This window comes from Triticum aestivum, chromosome 4B (genome assembly GCF_018294505.1).
Source record: "Triticum aestivum cultivar Chinese Spring chromosome 4B, IWGSC CS RefSeq v2.1, whole genome shotgun sequence".
Lineage (NCBI taxonomy): Eukaryota > Viridiplantae > Streptophyta > Magnoliopsida > Poales > Poaceae > Triticum > Triticum aestivum.
The window spans coordinates 255,917,856-255,943,974 of NC_057804.1; positions in this window are offsets into that span (position 1 = coordinate 255,917,856).

The following is a 26,119-nucleotide window of genomic DNA, read 5'->3' on the forward strand; positions in this document are numbered from 1 at the left end:
CCTGTGCATTACACACTAGTAGTACTACTCCTAGCTAATCTCGACTCTAATACACTTCTAACTACTCCTTAGGCTGGTCATAATGGGCAAGAACATAAGCTAGTAACTTCACACTTCTCTAGACTATGTTACTACCACCATAGTGGGTAGGAACATCTATGTAGTGTCGTGCAACGATGTATTTATTAGGTTATAGACTCATTGTTTTTTGGAGTGTGTGATGTTCCGGTAACTTAGCTAGTTACCACAAGCACCTCTCTCTTCACTAAATACGTGCCACATAAGCAAAGTTGTATTGGAGTGTGTGATGTTACTCATAAATTCCTCCCCACTGTGACCAGCCTTAGCACTTTGTTCAGTAGCTTTGCATTTTTTTCTCTCTCTCTCATGACTTGAATTCTGTCCGTGATTTTGCTAGTAGCCGGCCTAAAAAAAGCAAAAAAAGAGCAAAAAAAGTAATAAAAATAGTGAAAAAAAACAAACAAGGCCGCTTACATATGTTGAGATTAATCTCTTGCAATTGATATTATGGACATTATTTTGTTGCTCCAACCACCACATCATATCATTTGTATCTGCTGGAGCCTTGTTCTTTATCTGTGTGTCCCTCGCTACTTCAATTATCACATATCTTTGTTCATGCGGTTTCATTTACTTGTTTCAGTATCTGGGCTTAGATTATTTCATCTCTTACTAGTCGACTACCAGCACCATTAGGAGTTTGAGCAATTATTCAACTTGCATTACGTTTTGCTTAATTTTGCCACATATTGTGAGTTGAGGAAACCTTCACCAAGCTCCACTCCCTATATTGTACCTTGTTCGGTCACTTAGTAATCGCTATATCAATCTTTTGATAACTTTGTCATAGCCAACGGCCGACAACCACTGCAACACAGTAAAAGCTGTTAAGAGCTTGGTAATTGCTCGAGAGCCGAGGGACATTTTCCACCGCCTGATCGTAGTTACTGTAGGAGCAATATACTTGTGATTTTGTTCTTGTTTCATCCTAACCATGGCAGGTGATGAAGACAACATGAAAGCTATGGTGGCACGCCTGGAGGAGGATGTGCATGCATACACCGAGCGGTTCACATCGTTCGAGGGCGCACTTGATAAGCGTCTCAAGTCGATCGAGGATAGCAACGTTCACTCAAACACTTGCATCTATTATGAAACGTCTCGATGCCCTTCTGGGTGCCGCCTCCACTGCCGGTCCGCGCCTTATAGCCACCAACACAGGTCTACAATGAGGTTGTCGGGTGCTCCCAGGGGACCCGATGCACCCTCTTTCATACAGTGATGCCATCGACCAGCCCCGTCCTTGCAACGCCAACTCGATAGCCAGCCCGCATGAGGACATCCAAGATGGCAACTATGTTGGTGATTCTGACGATCTTGATGTAGTTAACACTAACAATGATCATGATCATCATCCACTACGCAATAATCAACAAGGTATGGGATGCCACTAGCGTCCTCAGGTATGTGGCCATGACGACTCTTTGGGTAGAATTAAATTTGTCATGCCTCCTTTTGACGGAAAATATGATCTGGATGTTTATCTTGACTGCGAATTATTAGTTGATCAAAAATTTGCTTGCCATGATTTTCCTGATGATAAAAGAGTTAGGGCTGCAACTAGTGAGTTTAGTGATTTTGCTTCTGTTTGGTGGAGAGAACATTGTTGTGAACATCCTAATAATATTCCTTCCACTTGGGAAGTTTTGAAATTAATAATGCGTCACCGTTTTGTTCCTAGACATTATGAACGTGACTTGCTAAATAAACTACAACGCTTGAACCAAGGATCTAAATTTTTGGAAGACTATTATCAAGAATTGGAAATGGGCATGTTACATTGTGGTTTAGTTGAGACCGAGGAAGCCTCTATGGCTAGGTTCTTGGATGGATTGAATAGAGAAATATATGACATACTTGCTTATAAGGATTATAATTCAATGACCCATTTATTCCATCTTGCTATACATGGTGAACATGAAGTGCAGGGTCGCTCGAGAATGCGTTCTAATTTTTCTGCAGGTCGTACTTCCACATGGGCACCGTGCACCACTGCTACCCCGTCCACTCGACCTCTAGAACAACACCTGCAACCTCTCGACCGGGCCTACTTCATCAACTTCAGCATCACACACTTCGGCACCATTGAAAAGTACTACACCAACTCCAACAAAAAATTTGTCATCATCGTCCGCTTCCTCCAAAAGAACAAACGTTATCCAGTGCCACACTTGTAAGGGATTTGGCCATGTCATGAAGGAGTGTCCTAATAAGCATGTATTGATCATTCGTGAAGACGGCAAGTACGACTCTGCTAGTGATTTTGATGAAGACACATATGCCTTGCTTGCTGCGCATGAAGACGATGACACAAGACTGGCGCAAGAGGAAGAACATGTGATCACCACCGCCGCCGATAAGCACATGAGTCTTATATCACATCGTGTACTTAGTGCTCATATTGTCAAAGCAAAGAAGGCAACGTCACAACCTCTTCCACATCAAAGGAGTCGTCAAGGAGCATTCCGTTCGGATAATCATTGATGGAGGGAGTTGTAACAATTTAGCAAGCATTCACATGGTGGAGAAGCTCTCCCTACCTTCCCTGACAACATCCACAACCTTACTACATTCAATGGTTTAATGATGGTGGAAAGTTAAAGGTAACACGCATGGCGAGAGTTCCTTTTTCTTTAGGTTCGTACCATGACCCTATTAATTGCAATATTGTGCCTATGCAAGCTTGTTCTATGTTACTAGGAAGGCCATGGAAGTATGATAAACAATGTTTACATGATGGTAGAACTAATCAGTACACTCTCACACATAAAGGAAAGAAAATCATTCTACACCCTATGTCTCCTGAGCAAATTTTTAAAAGATGGTCTTGCTAGGGCTAGTAGAATTACAAATACTGAGCATACTAAATCTGAAAATCAGAAAGTTGTTGATGATGTGAACAATTTAATAAGATGCACAAATCTGATCCTAGCACATTTAAAGAAATTAAATTGAAAGGTGCTTCTTTCTTAGCTACACATGCTGAAATGTTTGAGTTAGATGCTCATACTGATGAATGTTATGCTCTTATTTTCAAGAAGTTTTGTTTTGATTTGAGGATATGCCTTCTTCTTTGCCTCCTGCTGTCGCTAATCTTTTGTAGGGGTATCATGATGTTTTCCCAAAGGAAATACCACCGGGGCTGCCACCTATGAGAGGAATTGAACACCAAATGGACTTGATACCTGGCGCCTCATTACCCAACCGTGCACCGTACCAAACTAATACAGAGGAGACTAAGGAGATTTAGTGACAAGTTCAAGAACTACTCGAAAAAGGTTACATTCGTGAATCCCTTAGTCCATGTGCTGTACCAATTTTACTTGTTCCTAAAAAGATGGTACTTCACGTATGTGTGTTGATTGTAGAGCCATCAATAATATTACAATTCGATATCGTCATCCTATTCCTAGATTAGATGACATGCTTGATGAACTCAGTGGCTCAGTTGTGTTTTCTAAAGTGGACTTGCGTAGTGGCTACCATCAAATTCGTATGAAACCAGGTGATGAATGGAAAACTGCTTTCAAAACTAAATTTGGTTTATATGAGTGGTTAGTTATGCCTTTTGGATTGACTAATGCACCTAGTACTTTCATGGGACTAATGAATGAAGTTTTGCAAGCTTTCATTGGATGATTTGTGGTAATATACTTTGATGATATTTTGATTTATAGTAAGTCACTAGAGGAACACTTAGACCATTTGCGTGCTGTTTTTTCTACTCTGCGTGGTGCACATTTATTTGGTAATATCAAGAAGTGCACTTTTTGCGTGGATCGAGTTGCTTTTCTTGGCTCTGTCGTGACAGGCATGGAATTGAAGTTGATAAAGCAAGGTTGAAGCGATCCAGAGTTGGCTGATCCCTAACTCGGTCACACAGGTATGAAGTTTTCTTGGACTTGCTGGGTTCCACCGGCGGTTTGTGAAGGATTTTAGTACCATCGCAGCGGCGCTCAACGAGCTCACAAAGAAAAATGTGCCATTTGTTTGGAGCGACGCACAAGTGGTAGCCTTCACTATTCTTAAAGATAAGCTTACACAAGCCCCCTTGCTGCAATTACCTGATTTTAATAAGATGTTTGAATTAGAATGTGATGCTAGCGACATTGGTTGAGGCGGTGTTTTATTTCAAGAAGGCAAACCAGTAGCATATTTTAGTGAAAAAGTCAGTGGGCCTAGTTTCAATTATTCAACATATGATAAAGAACTTTATGCACTAGTTCGGACTATGGAGACATGACAACATTATATATGGCCTAAGGAGTTTGTCATATATTCCGATCATGAATCACTCAAGCATATTAGAAGTCAAAGAGAATTGAATCGTAGACATGCAAAATGGGTTGAATTTATTGAATCTTTTCTTTATGTTATTATAAGAACAAGAAAGGGAAGGATAATGTTATTGCCGATGCATTATCTAGACGCTATACCATGTTATCACAACTAGACTTCAAATTTTTCGGACTTGAAACTATAAAAGTGCAATACACTAATGATGTCAATTTTAAATATATATTGCTCAATTGTAGAGAGGGTAGAACTCGGAACAAGTTCATCGTTAGTGACGGATTTGTTTTCGTGCTAATAAGCTATGAATCCCAGATAGCTCTGTTCGTCTTTTGTTGTTACAGGAGGCGCATGGAGGTGGACTTATGGGACATTGTGGCATCAAGAAGACATAAGACATCCTTGCTGGTCATTTCTTCTGGCCGAAAATGAGAAGGGATGTGGAGAGATATGTTGTACACTGCACGACATGCCAAAAAGCTAATTCACGATTGAACCCACATGGTTCATATATGCCTCTTTCTGTTCCTAGCACTCCTTGGGAAGATATATCTATGGACTTTGTATTAGGGCTGCCTAGGACACAACGGGGGCGGGATAGTATATTTGTGGTTGTTGATCGATTCTCTAAGATGGCACATTTTATACCTTGTCATAAAAGTGACGATGCTACTCACGTTGCTGATTTGTTCTTTGGAGAAGTAGTTCGTTTACATGGTGTGCCAAATATAATTGTTTTTGATCGTGACACAGAATTTCTTAGCCACCTTTGGAGGGTGTTGTGGACAAAATTGGGGACTAAGCTTTTATTTAGTACTATATGTCATCCTCAAATAGATGGTCAAACTGAAATGGTTAATCGAATATTGTCTACTATGCTTAGGGCTGTTTTGGAAAAGAACTTAAAAATGTGGGAAGAATGTTTACCTCATGTAGAGTTTGGTTATAATCGTTCAGTTCATTCTAGCACAAAGTTATTCCCTTTTGAGATTGTTTATGGATTTATACCTCAGTCGCCTATTGATTTATTACCTATTCCATCTTCGGAGAAGGTAAACCTTGATGCTAAAGAACGTGCTGAGCTAGTATTGAAAATGCATGAGATGACTAAGAAAATTATTGAATGCATGAATGATAAGTATAAACTTGCTGGTAGTCAGGGTAGGAAAAGTCTTGTGTTTGAACCAAGTGATTTAGTATGGTTACATTTGCGAAAAGGCCGCTTCCCTGATTTACGGAAGTCAAAATTAATGCCTCGTGCGGATGACCCTTTTAAGGTGATAGAAAAAAATAATGAGAATGCGTGTAAGCTTGATTTGCCTGCAGAATTTCGGGTTAGTCCCACATTTAATGTTGTGGACTTAAAACCTTATTTGGGAGAGGATGAGAGTTACCGTCGAGGGCGACTTCGGTTCAAGAAGGGGGAGTTGCATCCACCGCGACTCCTACATCAGTTATTCCATTTGGACCTATGACTAGAGCACGCGCCAGCCAGATAAATGGCCAGGTGCTATCGCTCATTTGTACATATGATTTAACTAACGAGAATATGATATTACACTCATCTTCAGATTTACTTGTACTTAGGAACGAAGGTGTTGGAGAGATGACGAGAAAAAGCCGCATGCAGATGGAAGATGGAAAATGTTGCACATTGATTCCACAAGCAGCAGTACTATTGACATGCGAGAAGCTACCTAGCCACCTACGTGCTCAAGTGCAAAAGGAGGAGAAGGAATATTAGGCCTCCTGGACCAAAGACGACCACATTCGCATGCAGCCCACACCACCAACAGTTAAACAAGGAAATCATCTACATGTGGGTCGGCTCATGATTATGATTTCCTTCGAGTCGTAGCCGACCAGGATTCATCTACGCGCAGGTAGTGGCCGCACCTAATAAATAGTTAGCTTGTGTTATGTTTAGACTCGGGTTGTATTGTATTGTTTAGCCATTATTACAATCCGCTCTATGAGATATGTAGGACTACTGCCTTGTCAGATCCACAGTGAAATCCCAACTTTTGATCTAGTTCGTGTGCTTAATTTTTCATTCGCAATTTCAGATTGCAATTCATCTTTGTTCTTGCCGGTTCTTTCATTGCTTGCAAGAACTCAAACCTTGTTGTTCAGGTTGATCGTGCCTACGGCAAGGTCAATAACCATCGGAGATTGGTTTAGCGATTGTCAAGGCGTATCATTAGGTACAGTATAGCCGGATCGTCAAGGTCAGAATCCACCAAATTGATAGTTATCCTCACTCTCATCGAAAGATCAGGCCACCGTCACATCAAGTGGTATCTGTTTTCGGGTTCATCGGGGAGGGATTTGCAGTTTTAGTAGATCAGTTTATTTTTCTGTCCTATAAACCCACGAAATGGCCAAAAAAATTTAGATTAGTTCATCCATTGCAACTATCTTTTTAGCCTTTACCAATTTTTGCATCTAATATTTGCGTAGTTGAATTTTTGGTTGCATTCATCCTAGAATTAGTGATGGTTTAGATTAGCTGGGAGAGAAAATCATCTACTAGATCAATCTGTTTTTGTCCACCCTCAAATTCTCTATCACAACGCTCGTCCTCAGTAAAAAAAGAGAATATAGCGAATCAGGCATTGATTTTCATTGCAGATTCCCGTAACCCAACCATACAGGCTTTCCGTTTCATGACCGGCCAGACAACTGGGCACATCGTGTCTGCTGCCCCGCGCCGCATCACCACAGGCTAACACGCCAGCCGCCAGACATCCCACGCTGGTTGTTTCACTCCACGCGTTTCACCACAAATCTCCTTCGGTTATTCCTATGCGTTACACACTAGTAGTACTACTCCTAGCTAATCTCAACTCCAATACACTTCTAGCTAGCTCCGTAGCACTTTGTTCAGTAGCTTTACATTTTTTTCTCTCTCTTGTGACTTGAATTCTATCCGTGATTTTGCTAGCAGCTGGCCTAAAAAAAAAGCAAAAAACAGAGCAAAAAAAGTAATAGAAAAAAACAGTGAAAAAAAACAAACAAGGCCGCTTACACGTAGTAGCCACTCCCTCCGCACTGTCAACACGTGCTACACCACAGGACCACACAACAGCCAGCCCTGACGGTTGTTCACCTGGCCGAATGCCCCTGGCCCACTGCACGGCCTAACCAGTATCGTCGGTGATGGCCAGGGGAGCATGGGAGGAGGGTCCTGAGCGGCTAAGTTTACTCCTCCAATGCCTCCCCCGCAAGCGGCTCGGGAGGGAGACATGAAAGGGGAAAGAGCTTGTATGGGATCTGGTAAACGTGTACATAGTTAGAACACACAAGCATGCTTGTTCAAAAAAAAGTCTCATTTTCAAAAAATTTAGCAAGCTTGTTCTAAAAAAGTCTCATGTTTATACTATTTTCATATTTACTGTTCAACTCGGTTTATATGAGCTGGGGAGCGAAAGGCCTGCTCTGTTTTGGATGCTATTCTCTGTTCAGTAATGTGGTAGCTCATGCATTTGGCTTGGGAGTGAGAAATGTGTAGATCATGGTTTGCCACACAGGCTAACACGTGGATATTGCCTTGGAAGATCTTAGAGATTACTAGAAGCAAATGTGGCCCTTGCCGCGCCGCTCTTCTTGTGGGACCTATCTTTTACCGTGTTGAGTCCGGGTCACTGATGGCTGATCACCAAGCGATGAATGAAGAGTTTTTCCAAGGATACGTCAAAGATTGATGTATCGAGATCATAGATAGAAAATGCCTAGAAAGGCAGACAATTTTACAACTTAGCCACGGCTATGAAAGCCAATGTTTGACATGCCGATTACTCACTAGTAGCCCACTCATCTACTCTAACAGGGAGTGATCCCGCCTCTCGAAGTAGCCCTGCTGCCCTCCAGTCTTGCCCTTCTAGATCAATCTTCTTGAGGAGCTCACTTGTGGAGGCCGCCGCTCCATTGAACACTACATCGTTCCTGTGCTTCCACAACATCCAAGCCACCAATGCAATGATGGTCCATGTCTCCTTACTAAGTTTTGGCTGCGGGTTAACGGAGGTCCACCATTCCACTAGATTGCCATCTACCCTTGGAAACCAAGTTAGTTTGTCCTACTGGTCGAGAATGGAGAGCCACACTTGTCTAGCAAAGACGCAGCCGAGAAGGATGTGATTGATTGTCTCCGGCTCTTGTTCACAGAAGGGGCAAGTTGAAGGATGCGGTAGGTGCAGACGCACAAGCCTGTCAACCGTCCAACACCTCTCCCGAGCCGCCAGCCACGCGAAGAAATTGCACGTCGCCATCGCTCTTGACCGCCAGATTTGCATGGCTCCAGCGGCCTCCACTCTCCCAACAAAGAACACCCGGTAGGACGATCTCGCCGAAAAGCACCCATTTTGTTCCCACGCCCAGACCAATCTGTCTTCAGTGCCATCCATGAGCTGAATGTGTTGGGTTATGTCCACAACCTGTAGGAACTCGGTCAGTGGTTGGGGGCTCATGTTAGGTGACATGTCTAGCCACCAACCTTCAGCTATGGCTTGTCTCACTGTTCTCTCCCACGCTCTCCTTTGACTGCAGCGAATAGGTTTGGCATGAGATCTTGGATTCTACCATCCCATGACCACCAATCTGTCCAGAACAATGCTAGCTTTGCTTTGAGCGCTGCGTTGAGAAGGCACAAGTTTAGAATGCCAAGGCCGCCGTACTCCATTGGCATGCACACCTAATCCCATGCCACTAGACAATGACAGCCATGTACATCTCGATGTCCCTTCCACAGAAAACCGAGGCATATCTTATTTGCTGCTTCGATGGTTTTCTCTGGCAGATCTAGAGCCACCATCGCATGTATGGGCATGGACGCTAGCGTGGTCTTTACTAGATCCAGACGCCCAGCCCTGAAGAGCAGTCTCGCTTGCCACGCGAGAAGCCGACCGGTCATTCTATCCACCAAGTGCTGCAATTGCGATGCCGATATCTTGCGCAAGCCCAAAGGCATCCCGAGGTACCGGCAATGCCATCCGGTCACCTGGAATCCCAACTGATCGGCTATCCACTGCACTAGCACCTCGAACAACAAATCGGGTGTGCGGAACACTTAACCATTTTCGTGCGAAGTCCCGAGCTGTACCAAAATCTGTGAGCAACACAACACATGCCCTAAGGCTTCGGCGTTCTGGCTTGAGAAAAGTGACTACATCATCCACATATATTGTTGTCCTGTGCCATAGCCCGGCTGGTGCAAGTGGAGTGAGCACACCATCTGAAGCCGCACGTTGAAGTAGGTGGTGAAGGGCCTCCATGACCATAACAAAAAGCAGGGGGACATAGGGTCTCCCTGCCGGAGATCTTGCCAGTTATATATGACCTCGCCTGGTATTTCATTGAGCAGTACCCTTGTTGAGGAGGATGCAAGGAGACCGGCTACCCAAGAAAACCATTTTGGGCTGAACCCAAGTTGCTTCAAAACCTCCATCAAGAACGCCCAGTCCACAGTGTCAAATGCTTTTGTGATGTCTAGCTCAAGCATGACCGAAGGTGTCGAGGAAATATGTAGCTTCTTTGCCATGCCTTGTACCATCATGTAATTATCATGTAGGCATCTTCCTCTAATGAATGCACTCTGGTGAGCACCGACCAAGTGTGGCATATCGCCAATAACCCGTGTCACTGGGACCTTGGCAGCCAGCTTGGGGAAGCTATGAATTAGGCTGATTGGGCTGTAATCCTCGACCTCAAGCGCGGTGGCAGATTTTGGCAAAAGAGTGATGAATGTCTGATTAATGGAAGTCATCCTACGAAAGTCTATGGCCCCAAATGAATGGAAAGCTGCCAACACATCGCCCTTAATGACAAGCTAACATGCGACAGAGAACCGGGCCGAGAACCCGTCCGGGCCCGGCGCCTTGTCGAAGTCTTGCACACGGATCGCCTCCCAAATCTCCTCATGTGTGAACAATCCCTCCAGATGTGTCATGTTAAAAGTTAGCATTCCTAGCTCTCCTAGGTCCAGCGTGTATGCCCGGTCCGGCGCCACTCCAAGCAGATTGGCAAAAAAGGAGTCTACCGCCTCTGCAATAGCGTCGTGATCCCACGTCATGATGTCATCTACTTTCAACTTTGAAATGTAGTTCTTCCATGTCCTATAGCTTGCATGCGCATGAAAAAACTTTCGTGCATGCGTCTCCATTTCTCAACCAATTAAAACGGGACCACTGCCTCGTGATTGAGCGCTCTAGCGATGCTAATCTGAGGAGTTTCCGCTTGATCATTCGCCGTAGTTCCATCTCAGTAGGGGATAGCGATCGTGTCTCCATGGCGACATCAAGCCGCAAAATCACCTCGTTTGCAATGGTCAACTGTTGTTTGATGCTTCCCACATATTTATCACTCCAGCTCATCAGTTTGTTTGCGGTGGCCTTCAGCTTCATAGAAAGCCTCTTGAATGGGTTTTCCACGTCCGGATGGCTCTCCCAGGCTTATTGAACCACCTCATGGAAGCCTTCAATCTTTGTCCAAAATTTCTGAAAGTGAAACCGCTTGCCTCGTCGAAGGTCGGCCTCCAGGATGATATGTAGGGGGCAGTGATAAGATGTGCTAGTACTGAGAGCTGTGAGGAAAGACTGCAGGTGTAATGGTTCCCAATCTATCGAAACCAAAACCCTATCGAGCTTCTCGAGGGTAGCCTCTTGCCTGTCATTGGACTACGTGTATCTCCGGCCATTGAGATATAGATCTTTTGGGTCCAAGTCCGAGATGTAGCGTCTAAACCGTCCCATCATCTGACGATTTATTCTTTCGTTCACTACGGCAGGATGGTCCAAACGCTACAGTCCACTCAGAGACCCTTCGATGAAACTGTGTGTGATGCATTAATCGCAAACGATGATGTAAAATAACCAAAAAAATGATACAAAATGTTTGTGATGGTGGAGACATCAAATACGATCTAGATTGTAGTAGCGTGTGTAATATGTGGCATATGGTTAATCCAGAAGAACTGTTTGCGATGAGTCAGAACAACAAAAACAGTCAGCCATATAAAGGTGTGTGCGATATACGGCATACAGTTCACTCGGATGAACTGTTTGCGATTAGGGAACACAACAGAAACGGTCAGCGAGATCAAGGTGTGTGCGATATACGGCATATAGTTCATCGAGATGAACTATTTTTGAATAAGCAACACAACAAATACGGTTCAACTTAACAAGATGTGTGTGATATGTGGCATACAATTCACATAGATGAACTATTTGCTATGAACCAAAAGAACACAAACGATTCGTGTAAACAAGATATGTGTGATACGCAGCAAACAACCACTCGGATGAACTATTTGCAATGAGAAAATAAAACAAAGACGGTTATTAGAGTTAATTCGTGTGCGATTCTGTGTGTAGAAAAAACTTTGAAAAATGCAAACCAGTTGCTTGCAATGGCTAGGAGTATCGCACATGATGCGCGTGCAAGTACTCGTGTGCGATGATTAGTAAGTTACACATATGTTTCCTTAAGTTAACACGTGTGTCGTAACACGTGACACCACATACGGTTGTCTGGTTGTGTGCTCCACTTAGTCTTGCCGCGCTCCAGGAAGGCTTCCCACGCTCCACAAGGGTGATTTGTAAAATCCCCTAGCTAGCTGCTTGCTATAAATAACCACAACAATGGCCACCGGTAACGACTCGCTACTGATCCACTTGCTAGCTAGTTACCCACACATACCGACATACCCCCAACAGCCAACGACAGGATGGAGTTGTGCGACGGGAATGGGCACCGGAGATCATAGTTTAGGTTAATTAATTATATATCCGGAGTATAATTAATTAACATAATCTGAGATCAAATAAGTGAAGCTTCCCCAACGTGATCGTGCGCTGGCCCCAACCGCTAGCAGAGCACGCACGCTGGGACGCAACCCGAGCGTGCCTTGGCGCCTAAACGGTAAACAAAGCGCACAGAGGGATGCGACCCGAGGGTGCCTTGGCGCCTAAACGGAGAGCGGAACACGTAGAGGGATGCGAGCAGAGCACGCCGCGACCGCCTAAACGACGAGTAAACACATGCATAATTATTTCATACAGCAGATGAACATAGCCGGGAATAGGCGTCCAATAATATTATTTTTGATGACATGCATTAATATATTCTTAGTTAAATCCAAGGTAAAAGTTTGGTACTATAAAATACGAAGGGGGACAATAAACCATGACAGAGGTAGTACCTATATGAACACAAACGCCCAGTACAGAAATTAATGACATTATAAATGTGTCTCGCATTCCACACCAATGCTTCCCGCCTCTTCCCTCATCAGTTTCCCGCCACCAGCAAGTGGCTTGCTCCATATGACCCAGGCGGCAACGCACCGTATCGACACTATGCATAGATCTAGTCCACACCCATCTACCATTAGTTATTCCAAGCATGCTAGGCACTGATGAATGCTTCAATGTCGACCCTTTCATGCATTACACCTTCGGCAAGGAGAACGAGCCAGAGCAGGTCGGGGAGCAAGAGCTTCATTGGCCGGTGCTGGAGCCATGGCCCATCGGCAGCGATATTGCCGTGACAGTCCTTGAGGGTGCAATGTACATATTGCAGAGGAAGTGTGATGAATAGTTTGCCATCCACCATGCAAAAGATCCAGAGCTGCTAGGCGGCATGATCGATGACCCACCCGAAGAGCCACCATTACCAATGCTCATCGAGAGCCTAATGCCCTGCAAGGAATGGGTAGAGGACCTCTGCGATTCAATTATGAGATAGCCAGCCTACGGCTTCATCATTGTCGGCGGCGGTCGTGTCAACCTCGATCCCGATGATGTGGTCGCTAGGCTTGAGCGCATCCATGGCTGAGTTGACATCCCCGACGAAGTAGAACATCGCCAATGTGGTATCTTGAGGATGCAGGTGATGGATGGAATTTGCTACCAGGGCAGACACATGGAAATGGAGTGGTTCCGCGGGTGTGTTATGCGCGCAATTGAATGCTATCAAGCTGTTCTTGAAGAGGCCCAGCAGCCCCAAGAGCCTCCCAGCACCAGCAGCTCCGTAGGCGGAGACGGGTAACGTGGCTGCGGGTCGGGACACTTAGAATGAATGGCAACAAGGGTGCTATGCTGATCATGGAGTCCGAGAAGACAGTCATCGGAAGGCCGCCAGCTCAACCTTTTAGCCTATATTTTATTATAATTGTATGCAAATATCGCATATCGACATTTTAAGTCACTAAGCATATGTAGCTCGTGTGTGTTTTGGGCATTGACGCATGTGGCATTTTAAATTATCCTGAATTTGTAAGACACTATTAACCATTGCCATTGTAAATTTGCCTGAACGATGAGTAGAGTGCGCGTAGGGATGCCAGAGAGGAGCGCGCCATGATTTTCTCAATGGAGAGCAAAATGCGTGGACAAATGCGAGTAGAGCACGCCGCGTCCATCTCAATGACGAGCAGAGCGCGCGCATGCGGCAGGGGGGAGGAGAAGAGCGTGCCGCGGCCACCTAAAAGGCAAGCAACCACACCTGCGTATTGCAATTCTGGTCAACCTTTTGGCACCCCGTGGGAGGCGCTACGGCCCATCCATCGGACATGATGGTGATAGCTAGACCATGTGTGATAGTGGGCAGACACATACATGTCCAAGAAAGCGGGCCCACGTACGCTATCTGGGAACCGTTTTGGGCTTCAATCCCAGAACCATCAATAAATTTTGAGTTTGTTTCTCGTCACATTCCAGAGTACCACGTAATAAGTTACTGCAAATCTGGTCACACTGATCCAACCTAAACATGTTCCCACTTAGCACTGGGTTATAAAAACCACCCACTCGAAATTAGTTTACAATTCCTCTCCTCATCACACAAAAAAGAGGTCTTTGCCATGACCGGTTGTGGGGACCCCAACTCATAAGTCGAGATCACCGAATGCACGTGTACAGTGATCCCGGAGATCAATGCTCACTAAACACACATAAGTTGAATACAGGAGTCTTACATCCATACATACCGTCTTACACAAGTTATGACCGTTATGGTCAAGTCTTACATAGATAAAGCCTTAAGGATTGAACATCAAATAAAGCACAAGCAGCGGAAATCTTCGTCTATAAGTAGAACCCATGCCATCTGCCTTAACCCTACAGGCATTCTGACTGGGAAAGCGTCCTATCTCGCATGTTGTCACCAAAGAACTCTTCTTCATATCAAGATCTTTCATACCCGGCCAATTAAATAACCAGTGGCAAGGCAATGAGTACTTTGAATGTAGGCTCTACTGCTAAATTGGCATTTTTGCGCAAAGCTAGTTTTTCTCATGCAAGTATGATCAACATTTATCAAGGATATGAATGCTTCTGCAGCAAGTGTCAGGAGGTTACAGACATCAACATCGAGAAAGAGTTATAAACAACTCATGCTCAAGCTCATCGTGACTTCCTCATGAATCACATTATCAATATTACCAAACCGTGTTGTTTGTCAGAAACATATGGCCATAGTCTAAGCAGCACTACCCAACTGTCCTTGACCGTGGACACGACTATTTGAATAGTTTGACACTCTGGAGAGGTTGCACACTTTACCCACAAGATCCGGGAAGCTTTCATGTCATCCACAACCCGCGGTACCTCAAGTACCAGGGGTAAGCACCCGATCACTACCTTTCCCTTGCCGTGACTAACAAGGAGTCCACTCGATTGGTACCAGCCCTCGTGCCAACATTATCACATAATAAATTTTTGTGGATCCACGCTCCCATATTAATCATATAACACAAGCACGGGGTACCAGCGATGTGTCTGGTGCCCTGTAAAAACAGTCAAGGCCACACTACCTGGCACGACCCCGTCCCGAGAGTGATCATGCCACTCTCGTCAATAGTAATGCGGGCATTCATGTTAGCACGAACTAGGTAATCAATAATGTCCTTTTGCATATAAGGGTAGAGTGGTTGCACATGTAGGGTTGGGACGGTCAACAAATCTTAAATCTAATCCGTCTTTGTAAACAAAACTTTCATCAAGCCTCGGTACACTACCTATCCACCAACTAGTGACCTAGTTCATCATCATCTCCCAGGGGCATTAGTGGCACCCACTGGGCTATTTGCAAGTATGTCAAACCACACTTGTTTCTTTCCATGCATAACTCTGACCCATTTTGCATAGCCAACTACTATAGCATATTTCTACAACCCACCAACACAGCTCTAAACAAGGATAGAGTCATGAACAATGTAAGTATCAACGGGGTATGCACCGGAGGCAAGCCTAGCAAGGTTGCCATTCAAGATATCATGCATTCAACAATAAGGGAAAGAAATGCTATTATGATAAAAAGGGTTCTTCATGGTCAAAGGGCTGCTTGCTTGTCTTAACCAAGTCCCTGGGTCTTCAAATGTCTCTGGTCCAACTCCTTCATCAACGTTGTAATCTAACGTTGCAAAAATAACGGCACAAAGTAAGACCATAACACAAAAAAAAAATTAAAAGTGCTCATAAAAATGTTCACTTATTTTTGTTAAATATTAGGATGAAAACTAAGAATGGAAAATTCTTAGTTTTGGATTTTGGGCTATAGAAACAGAGGAATGGATTTTTAAAGTGGGACTTAAATGCTCAAATTTGAATTTAAATTTGAACAGTACAAAAAAGTGTGATGGATTTGCATGAAAGTTATACCATTAATTAGGTGGTATTTTTAGAAGAATATAGGAGTTGGAATTTTGTGATTTTGATAAATATTTTATTCTGTGGAATTTTTGGAAGTTTCTGGAAAAAGAAAAAGAAGAAATGGCACTGTGCAACTGGGCTGATTCGTGCACCGTGCAGTAGGCCCAAAGGGGATCCAACCCGCATGACAGACCAATTCGAAGGCGTATTTAGAAAATACGCCTTTAGCCGACACAGCAAACTGATACGCGCGCGCGTGTGTTTTAAACCTGACAGGTGGGACCCCATTGTCATGGTGTGTGGCTGATAAACGAGCCCAACGACCGTCGTTGTCTACCTCTGGCCAAAGGGCACGACGAGCTCATCGGCCTTGCTATGGTCGACGGCGAGGCGATCTGAGGGCACCGGCGTGCTCCGGGCGGAGTCGCTCTTTGAGTGGAGAGGTGGAGTTGGTCGCCGGAGTGCAGGGGTTCGCTAACGATGAGGAAGCCGAGCGGCAGCGCTACGGCGGGGGGGGGGGGTGGTCGATTTGCTCGGTCTAGGCTGCAATCGACATGGTAGAAGGAGGGGAAACGATCAGCGAGGTGGGATGGTTCTAGATCGAGTGAGAGTGGAGGCGGAGGGGCCGATACCTTGAGATCGACGGGACACGAGGTGGTGGAGCTCGAGCTCGATCTCGAGCTCAGGCTGCTTCGAGGAGGAGTGGTTGGCTCAGGAAGTTGAGTGAGAGAGAGTGAGGGGTGGAGAGAAAGGGGCTTGGGGTGGAGAGAAAGGGGCTTGGGGTGGTATATAGCCGGCCCGGGGCTCACCGTGGACAGAGCTCACGGGTGCCCACGGCAACGACTCTAGTGACCGGGGGGAGGAGCTGGGGTTGCTTTGTGGTGCTGGTGGAGGTAGTTTAGGGCCCTGGGAGGAGAGAGGAGGAGCAGGGCGAGCTCGAGGTGGGACCCGAGCGAGCACAGAGAGTGGCGGAGCTGGGCGGCGCTCTGTCCATGCGCGGGACGGGCAGGGGAGAGAGAGAGGAAGGAGGGGGACAGGGGTGTAGCATGCTGCGAATGTCGAGGCACATCGTCGGGCGTACGGGGGATGCCCGAGGTTGTCGGGGGCATCAGGGAGAGAGCATCTATAGTGCGTGGCTGCACTGTAGCGCACTCTAGAGCACGCCATTGGCCAAGGGTGTCTGGTAGTGCTTGGGTGGAGTAAACAATGTGGGAGGGGCATTGGATGCTCTGGAGGGCCAGTAGGAGAGGAAAGAGGTTGAGGGCGAGAGAGAAAAGGGCCATCCAGAAAGAGATAATGAGGTTTTCCCTCAATCATTGAGCTCTGGTTGGGAGGGAGTTACTGGAGGTAGAGGGTGACTAGATGAAGCTCTGGTAAAAAGTTGAGCTCATGGAGAATAGTGTAAGTGGTCAAAATGGTGATTTTGGAAAAATGATAGAAGGTGTTTCATGCAAATTTGGGCCAGCAAATGAAGTCCAATTTACATGAGAATTAACAGGATCAAATGGCAGATAGGAATGGGTTTGATCACCAAGTTTGAGCTCATTTGGAGAAAGCTGCCAATGTAACTTTGGTAAACCCTAGAAATCAACAGAAATGGATTTTCCAAGATTTAGTCATGCAAACCTTTTCTCCTTTATGAACCACTTGGTGTAGTGTCATCATTTGAGGATTTGAGCATGTCCACAAAATTTGGGATGAAAAGGAGAAAGTTGGCAATGTAAAGTTGTTCAAACTTGGATCTGGTCAGAGAGGGTTTTGGGTACTTTTGTGAACCAAAACTGTTTTGCTTGAGTTGAAACTTTGCAAGGTCATCACATTATGCATATGTGACTTGCTAGAATTTTCCTGGATTTATTTGAAAATATTTCTTATAGAAACATCTCAAATACTTGAAATGGACAGAAATGGTTTTGGAAGGTTTTGTCCAACATTTTGAACATGACCATGTGTTGAAACTCACATATATAGAAAATATATGTCCACTGAGCTTCCTTATTTTTTCTCAAATATTTGTGACACATTAAAATAATTTTAACCTATTAAAGACCATTTCTGGCCTTAAGAAAAAGCCTTTAAATAAAATAGAAAAATAACTTTTAGAATGATATTTTTGTGGATTTTGGGAGTCCTATATCTAATAGGATTGGAATATAATTTTGAAAGATTTTTCACACCCTTACTTAAGTACTTTTAGTTCAAGTCTCAATTCAGGGGGCTTTGGAAAAGGTAATTTAAAAAGAAATACTTTTTGGCCAAAATATTTTTGTCAAAAAATAATATTTTGTCCTATACACATGGCATGATCATTGGGGAAAGTTTTGGATCAAGGAGAAGATGTATAAGAGTTGGAGGATTTATTTGATTTTTAGAGCACTTGCAAACAACAATAAAAAATCCAATCAAGCAAAGTTCAAAACACTCAAAAGTTTTTGTGAAACCACATTTTGTCATGATTTATTAGCTTAAGTGTTATGGCATGAAAATCATGGTGTGACACCGGTAGGAGGAGTTTTGGGTCGACATATAACCAGGGAGCAAAGACCAAGGTCGCGGAAGAACTAGAGAGGTCCTGCCGCTACGTGGCAGCCGCCAACAGCGATGTCCTGGCGCGCCGCGGAGCCCTCGAACGAGCTCTCTCCGGCAGGTGAGGGCTTTCATAAGTGCACTCGCCGCATCGGCGCTTGCGACGAGATGGCGGTGCTGATGTCCTTGGCCAGTGATGATGACATTCTCCCTGGCCTAGTTAAGAAACAGGAGCTATTCGACAGCTTGATGAAGCTGCTCGAGATTAGCGATGCCTCAGTTGAGAAGGCGACCGACCTCATCGAGCAACTCATGGGTGACAATGCCAAGCTCCTCAAGGCGTTTTCTGAGAGGGAGGAGGAGGGCCGCCAGCTGGAAAAGCTGCATGAGCAGAGCAGTGCCTCAGGGATGATGCTAAAAGCGGTGTCCGAGGAACTGATGGGTGACTTGAGGAAGCTCCACATCGAGCACAAGCTGGAGGTGTAGGAATCTGTGGTTGCTGTCAAGCAAAGTCATGTGAATTGAAGAAGGAGCTAGAGGATCTCGTTGCCTGGTGATCCATTGAGGAGTAGAGAAAGTAGCAACCCAGATCGTTGTCTACAATTTCCTTCTTCTCTTGCCCCCATGTCTTCCGAGCGTTGCCGCATGTGGCATTTTAAATTATCGAGAATATGTAAGACAATTATTATCCACTCCATTGTAAATTTGCTGTCGTATTATCCGTTGCCATTTTATTTTCTCATCGTATTATTTGTTGCCGACATGTGGCATTTTAAATTATCTGGAATACGAGTTGAAAACAAGAACAAAGCAAATGCTAACATTGAGCAGGGCCATGGGATCACAAGGAAACACCCTCCCCCAGGTGCTTTAATTAACCACATGTTAAACAGCGGCTCGACCACCATTAATGGAGAAATTGTGAGCAAGGCGGGCGACTGGTGGATGGAGGTCAAAGAGCTCGCTTCCCGGTGAGCATGCACGACAGACTGCTCGCACGTGTCCCGTCTAGCCTGCACGGCGGACAGGTCACACGCGTCCCGTCGAGCCTACACTAGGGACAAGTCACACGCGTCCCATCGACCCAGCCTCCCCTGTGCTGTTCAACTTCGTTGCAGGTGCTCTGTCTCACATCCTTTCGTGGGCCGCGGCGGCTGGGCACATCACCTCTATTAGCTCTCACCTCATCCCTCAGGGCATCGCTCACCTTCAATACGCGGATGATACCGACATCATGGTTTAACTCAAGGATGAGTGCATTGCCCACTTAAAGTTCCTCTTGCTATGCTTTGAAGCTTTGTCCGGGCTCAAGATCAACTTTGCCAAAAGTGAAGTTATTGTCACAGGGGTGTCGGATGTTGAGGCTCTTAGGGTATCCCAACTCCTATGCTCTCTTGGCTCTTTCCCTTTCAAGTATCCTCGTCTTCCTATTTCCCACAACAAATTGTTGGCAAGAGATTTTGCCCCGGTTGTCACGAAGGTGGGTAATCGGGTTATGCCTTGGTGGGGCAGGTACAACACTTAAGAGGGAAAGGTTGCCCTTATCAACGCTTGCCTCTCCTCCCTCCCCATGTTCCTGATGGGTTTGTTTTTACTCTCTGGAGGGACTCACGTGAGCTTTGAGAAGCACATGGGTGCCTTCTATTGGATTTCGACCGATAACAAGCGCAGGTATAGGCTGGTAAAGTGGAAACTTATATGCAGACCCAAGAACCTTGGGGGGCTGGACATCATTGATACATCAATTATGAACAAGTGACTTATCATCAAGTGGTGGTGGAAAACCAGGACCACCTCAGAGCTCTCTCTGTGGCTTAGTATTCTCAAAGCTAAATATTTTCCTATGTCTAGCCCCATGGCTGCTCCTTCGGCGGGTGGCTCTCAATTTTGGAAAGATCTCGTCAAAGTGTGCCCGGCGTTTCAATCCTTGGTTAAATTTGTGGTTCGTAATGGTAAATCTACCCAATTTGGTTGGACTGGTGGTATGGGGAGTCTACTCTTGCGGTGGTGTTCCCGGTTCTTTTTTCTTATTGTATGGACCCGGAGATCTCTATCTTTGAGCTCCGTGAGAATAACTGGGACCTGGCCCTTTGATGATCTCTGTCTCCTGAAAAGTTGGATGACTGCTAGCGCCTTGTTGCCAGCATCCCTTTGCTCTCGGAGGGGGAGGACTCGGTGGTCTGGCCTCACTCTGTCTCTGTCCGCTTATTTGTTAAGTCTCTTTATGCCAAACTAGTCTCAAGCTCTCCTACTACTAAGTTTAAGTTGATGTGGCACTCACAGATCCCTCCTAAGATAAAAATCTTCCTCTGGCAAGCGTATAGAGGAAGGCTGCCCGCGGCTGATCAGATTTGTACACTACTAGGAAAACCCTTACTAGTAGCGCTGTTTTTTTGCTATTAGTAGTGCTGGCAGACGCGCTACTGCTACGACACTATAGCTATTTTTTAGCAGTAGCACTTGTTATTCCCAGCGCTACTGGTAACTGAAGCTAGCAGTAGCGTTGTTCCCTCCAGCGCTACTGATACTTATCTGCAGCGCGTGCAGCTAGCCAACGCTACTATTATTTGAGTGCTACTGCTAAACTTTACCTCCCACACCACTGCTAACTTTTGTAGGTTCTTTTTTTGCGTTTTGGCTCTGTACACATTTAAACAGATCCACCATTTATACAATAACATGCATATTCAGTGAAAAGCAAGTGAGTCATCGATGAGCCAAAGTTATTAGAAGTCTCGACATGTCTCAAGTATCTCATCATCATCAATCATGGTCTAACACATGTCTCGAAATAGCGTTACAAGTCATTACAAGTTCCCAGTACATGCAACTACATGGCCACATACTCATGTTTCATCATCTATGTAGACTCTGATGTGTCCGCATAGAAGATAAGAGCGTTCACGATGATCAAAAGTGGTAGTATGTAGTAGTTTTTGCGACGCTGGTTCTGAATCCCCTGTTGTGCTATGAATCTCAAGTAACTAGCTTCGGCTTCCGCTCTGCTATCAAACCCTTTCTGGTATCCTTTGATGACCCCATTCATCCTCTCAAACAACATCATGCTATGCAGGAATGTCGGCCCTAGGTCGATGATGTCGTCCACGATGTGGACACATAGATGCACCATGACATCAAAGAACACATGCGGGAAGTACATCTCTAGCTCATTCAGTATGACAACGATCTCTTCCTGTAGCCTATGGAGTTGCTTCACACTAATCAACTTTCAAGAGATAGCATCAAAAAAGTGGCATAGGTCAGTAAGCGTCTCACACACATGTGTGTCCATAATCCCTCTAAGTGCAACCGGGAGTAACTGCATCATCATCACATGACAGTCGTGAGACTTCATCCCACTAAATGTTTTTTTCTTAGTGTCCAGATATCTTCTTATCTTCCCACAATATATGGAACTAACTTTGATTCCGGCAAGGCACTTGAACAATTGATCGACCTCCTTCGGATCTAAGGTGAAGTAAGAGGGGGGGGGCAATAATGTTCTTCCTTCTTATTTACCTTTTTACCCCTATCTTCCGTCTCCATCTCCATCTCGGTATCCCCTGATGACCTTTTACCGGGCATTCGGAGATCTTTCCTGATATTAAAAAATTCCAAGTCTTTTCTTGCCTTCGGCCCATCGTTGGTCCTCTCCGGCATGTTCATCAATGTTCCAAGCAAACTCTCAAGGATATATTTTGTGATATGCATTTGATCAAGGCTATGAGGCGTGTTGAGTATGGGCCAATATTCCAAGTCCCAGAAAACAGATCTCGTCTTCCATACCTTTAGTAGGGGCTCCGACACCTTTTTCTTCGTCTTTCCCTCTGAGAGGCACTCTTCCCAGTTCTTTAGTAATTCATATATTTCTGCACTGCCACGCTTATGTGGAGGACCTCGATGCTCAACCTTACCATTGAATAGATCTCCACGCTTTCTCCACGGGTCATCCTTCTCGAGCCATCTTCGATGCCCCATGTACATGATTTTCAAAGACCCGCCATCTTTCGATAGCTGCAGAGAAGTTGTATCATCCATGCACCTCATGCCTCCGCAATATCCGTGGCACACCTGTCCGGAGAGATAGCCGTAAATGAGATAGTCCTGCACCGTCGTGAACAGTGCGACTCTCATGTAGAAATTCTCTCCTTTGCTTGCATCCCATGTCTTGGCCGGTGTTGTCCATAAGGTCTATAGCTCCTCTTTCAGTAACCCGAGAGACATATTTATATCATTTCCCGGTTGTCTCGGCCCTTGAATAAGCATAGACATGTGTATGTATTTTTCCTTCATGCACAACCAGGGGGGAGGTTGTACATCCATACAAACACGGGCCATGTGCTATGGTTGCCAAATGGACTCATGCCATCACTAGTAGCGCCAAGCACGATGTTGCTTGGATCATTTGCAAAAAAATCAAATTCAGCATTTAATGCTCTCCACTGGCTGGCATCTGGGAGGTGTCTCAGCTTTGGCTCATCTTCATCATCTGGCTTCACCCTCTCCGCATGCCAGCACATAAGCTTTGATTCCTTAGGATCTACGAAATACCGCTGTAGACGTGGAGTGATCGGAAAGTACCATACAACTTTCTGTGGAGCTTTCTTTCCGGCCTTTTTATATCGTGAAGTATTGCACTTTGGACAGATGGTTTTTTTCTGCATGCTCGTTCCGATATATGATGCAATCATTGATGCATGTGTGATATCTAATGTGTGGCAGACCAAGAGGGAACATGATTTTCTTTGCCTCCTCGACACTAGTAGGACACAGGCTTCCCGCGGGAAGAACCTTCTTTAGATACTTCAGAAGCTCATCCAGGCTTGCATCTGTCCATTTGTTTTTTGCCTTCGTCTTTAGAAGTTCTAGTGTGAAACTCAAGCGGGTCACCTCGGGATTGCAACCATCATACAAAGGAGTCATCGAGTCTACGTCCAGTTGCACCAGTTTGGCCTCCTCTCTAGAAGCAGCTCTGTCGCTAGTCATCTTCTGGCGAAGCAGGTCTCGAACATGCGGGTCCCACATGGATAAACTTAGTAGCGACAAAGACGGTGGCGTGTCCACGTCTTCTCCGCCTTGATCTGCCTCTTCGCCATCGACATTTTCGAGGCCGTCTTCCTCTTCGGGCACATAATCGGTCATCTCTTCGTCTAGTGGCCCCATGTCGTCATTTCCTGCCCCGTCGAGGTCCTCCTCCTCCTCCTCCTCATCATCATCTTCACTTATCCACCGAGTATGGCCATGCATGCAACCATCCTCTAAGGGGTCAAGCCTGACTATTCCTTTGCATTTTCGACACGGACATAAAATATCCTTCAGTCTTTTTTCATACATGTCATCCACAGCGGATTGCCAGTATCTTTCCACCATCCTTCCATTGACCTTCATGATCACCTGCGCACGGAGCAAATATTATAAGCACATATATATGCATGCATGGATCAAATTCATACAAAAATTCGGCATGGCCTTCCCTAAACATAGGACATATTGAGTTTGCCCGAAATTCGCCGAAACGGAATTGAATCGACATTTTGGCAAAACACAGGCAAGTCATGTCACCCACATTATTTTATCAAATACACAATGTAGGCAACTCAAATTATGCCACACACAATTCGATATATTCTCATATCGCCCATATATATATAGTTTTGGTCCTATACACAAACACTTTTTTTTGCTCACCCATGTGTCGAGAGGGATATCAAGCACCTTTCTTCTTAATTACTTAGTAGCTCTAGATATATATTTATAGCTCTAACTAGCTAGCTAGCTAGCTAGGGAGAGAGAGAGCTAGGGAGAGAGTGGGAGGAGAGGGAGAGAGGAGAAGAGGGAAGGCATTAATGGAAGAGGGTGGTGGAGGGCAAAGAAGAAGGGGAGGGAGGGCATTAATGGATGGGGTGGTGGTGGAGGGCAAAGAAAGAGGGGCGGTGGTGGAGGGCAGAGAACAGGGGGATGGGAGAGCTCTAATGGAGGGGTGTGGTGGAGAGGCAAATAAGAGGGGGGTGGTGGAAGGCAAATAAGAGGGAGATGGAAATGGAGGGGTGTGGTGGAGGGGCAAAGAAGAGGGGGGTGGTGGAAGGCAAAGAAGAGGGAGATGGGAATGGAGGGGTGTGCTGGAGGGGCAAAGAAGAGGGGGGTGGTGGAAGGGAAAAGAAGAGAAGAAGGGAGGGCTCTAATGGAGGGGTGGTGGAGGGGGAGCATTGGAACAAGCAAGGTGCAAGGAAAGGGGGAGAAAGGAAGGGGGAGAGGAAGAAGAAAGGGGAGGAAGGAGGGGAAAGGTGGTTGGTGGCTGGCGACCATAGCAGTAGAGCGGGGCACCAAAGCATGCTACTGCTATGAGTGCCAGCCAAAATATCTACTGGTAACTAAAACTAGCTATAGCGCTTGTACAAAAAGCACACTACTAGTATAAGTTTACCCATAGAAGAAATAGTAGTAGCACGTCTAGGTGTACAGGCGCTACAACTATTTTGGTTGGGTGGTGTGCTGCGACAAACTTACCAGTAGCGTGGCCTCCAGAAACCCACGCTGCTGCTATGTTGTACCAGTAGCGCGCTTTATAACAGATGCTACTGGTAATTATTAGTAGCGTGGGGTCCAGAACACACACTACTGGTAAACTTCTATGCATAAGCCTTTTCCTAGTAGTGATAAACAGAACGGCCCTGGTTCAGACAGGTGTGCCTTGTGTGGTACACTTGAAGACACGAATCATATGTTCTTTCAGTGTTCCCTCGCCAAGTTCGTTTGGTGTTGCGCCAGGTCCTGGCTTCATGTGTCTTGGAGCCCCTCCTCTTTCGCGGATCTTAGGGCCGTGGCAAATGGCCTTTCGGGGACCTCTAAACGGTTTTTTGGTGGGGTTTGCTGTGATCTGTTGGTCGCTGTGGACTACTAGGAACAAGTTTACTATTGAACACTCCTTCCCGGCAAAACCTGTTGACTGCTTGTTTAAAACTTGTATGTTCTTGCAGAAGTGGAGATCGTTGACTAAGGAGATTGACCACGAGGCTTTTGATCTGATGACTTCAAAGATTCAGGCTACACCTTCTTCCTTGTTGCAACACCAACCCGGAGAATAGTGGAACTTGGAGGTCCCTTTTGCTGGCGTGCTTTCCGTATTATGGCCTGTGTGGCATGTTTTGGCTTGGGAGCCATGTACCAATACCGCTGCTGTTATTTTTCGTCTTTGTGTTTTGTCTACTCGTCTGCTTGTCTGGTGAACACTTCCTGGTGGATTTATTTATAAAGTCAGCACAAGGCCTTTCACCTAGAAAAAGCCTGCATGGCAGACTGCTCACACGCGTCCGCTCGAGCTTGCACGACAGGCTTCTCGCGCTCGTCTCTAATCAAACAGCTGCACGAGGCCATTGACTATGGTTAAATTTTGGCCAAAAATACAAAGAGGACCAATGAACCAGGACCGAGGTAGTACTCTACCATAAAAAGAGGGACGCATGGCCACACTTAAATGGTTACGGGAACACACACGGTTCAAATAATACAACCATTTGCGATATTAACGTGTCAGCTATTTGTTTCAAAAGGACTTACATTGGCTATTA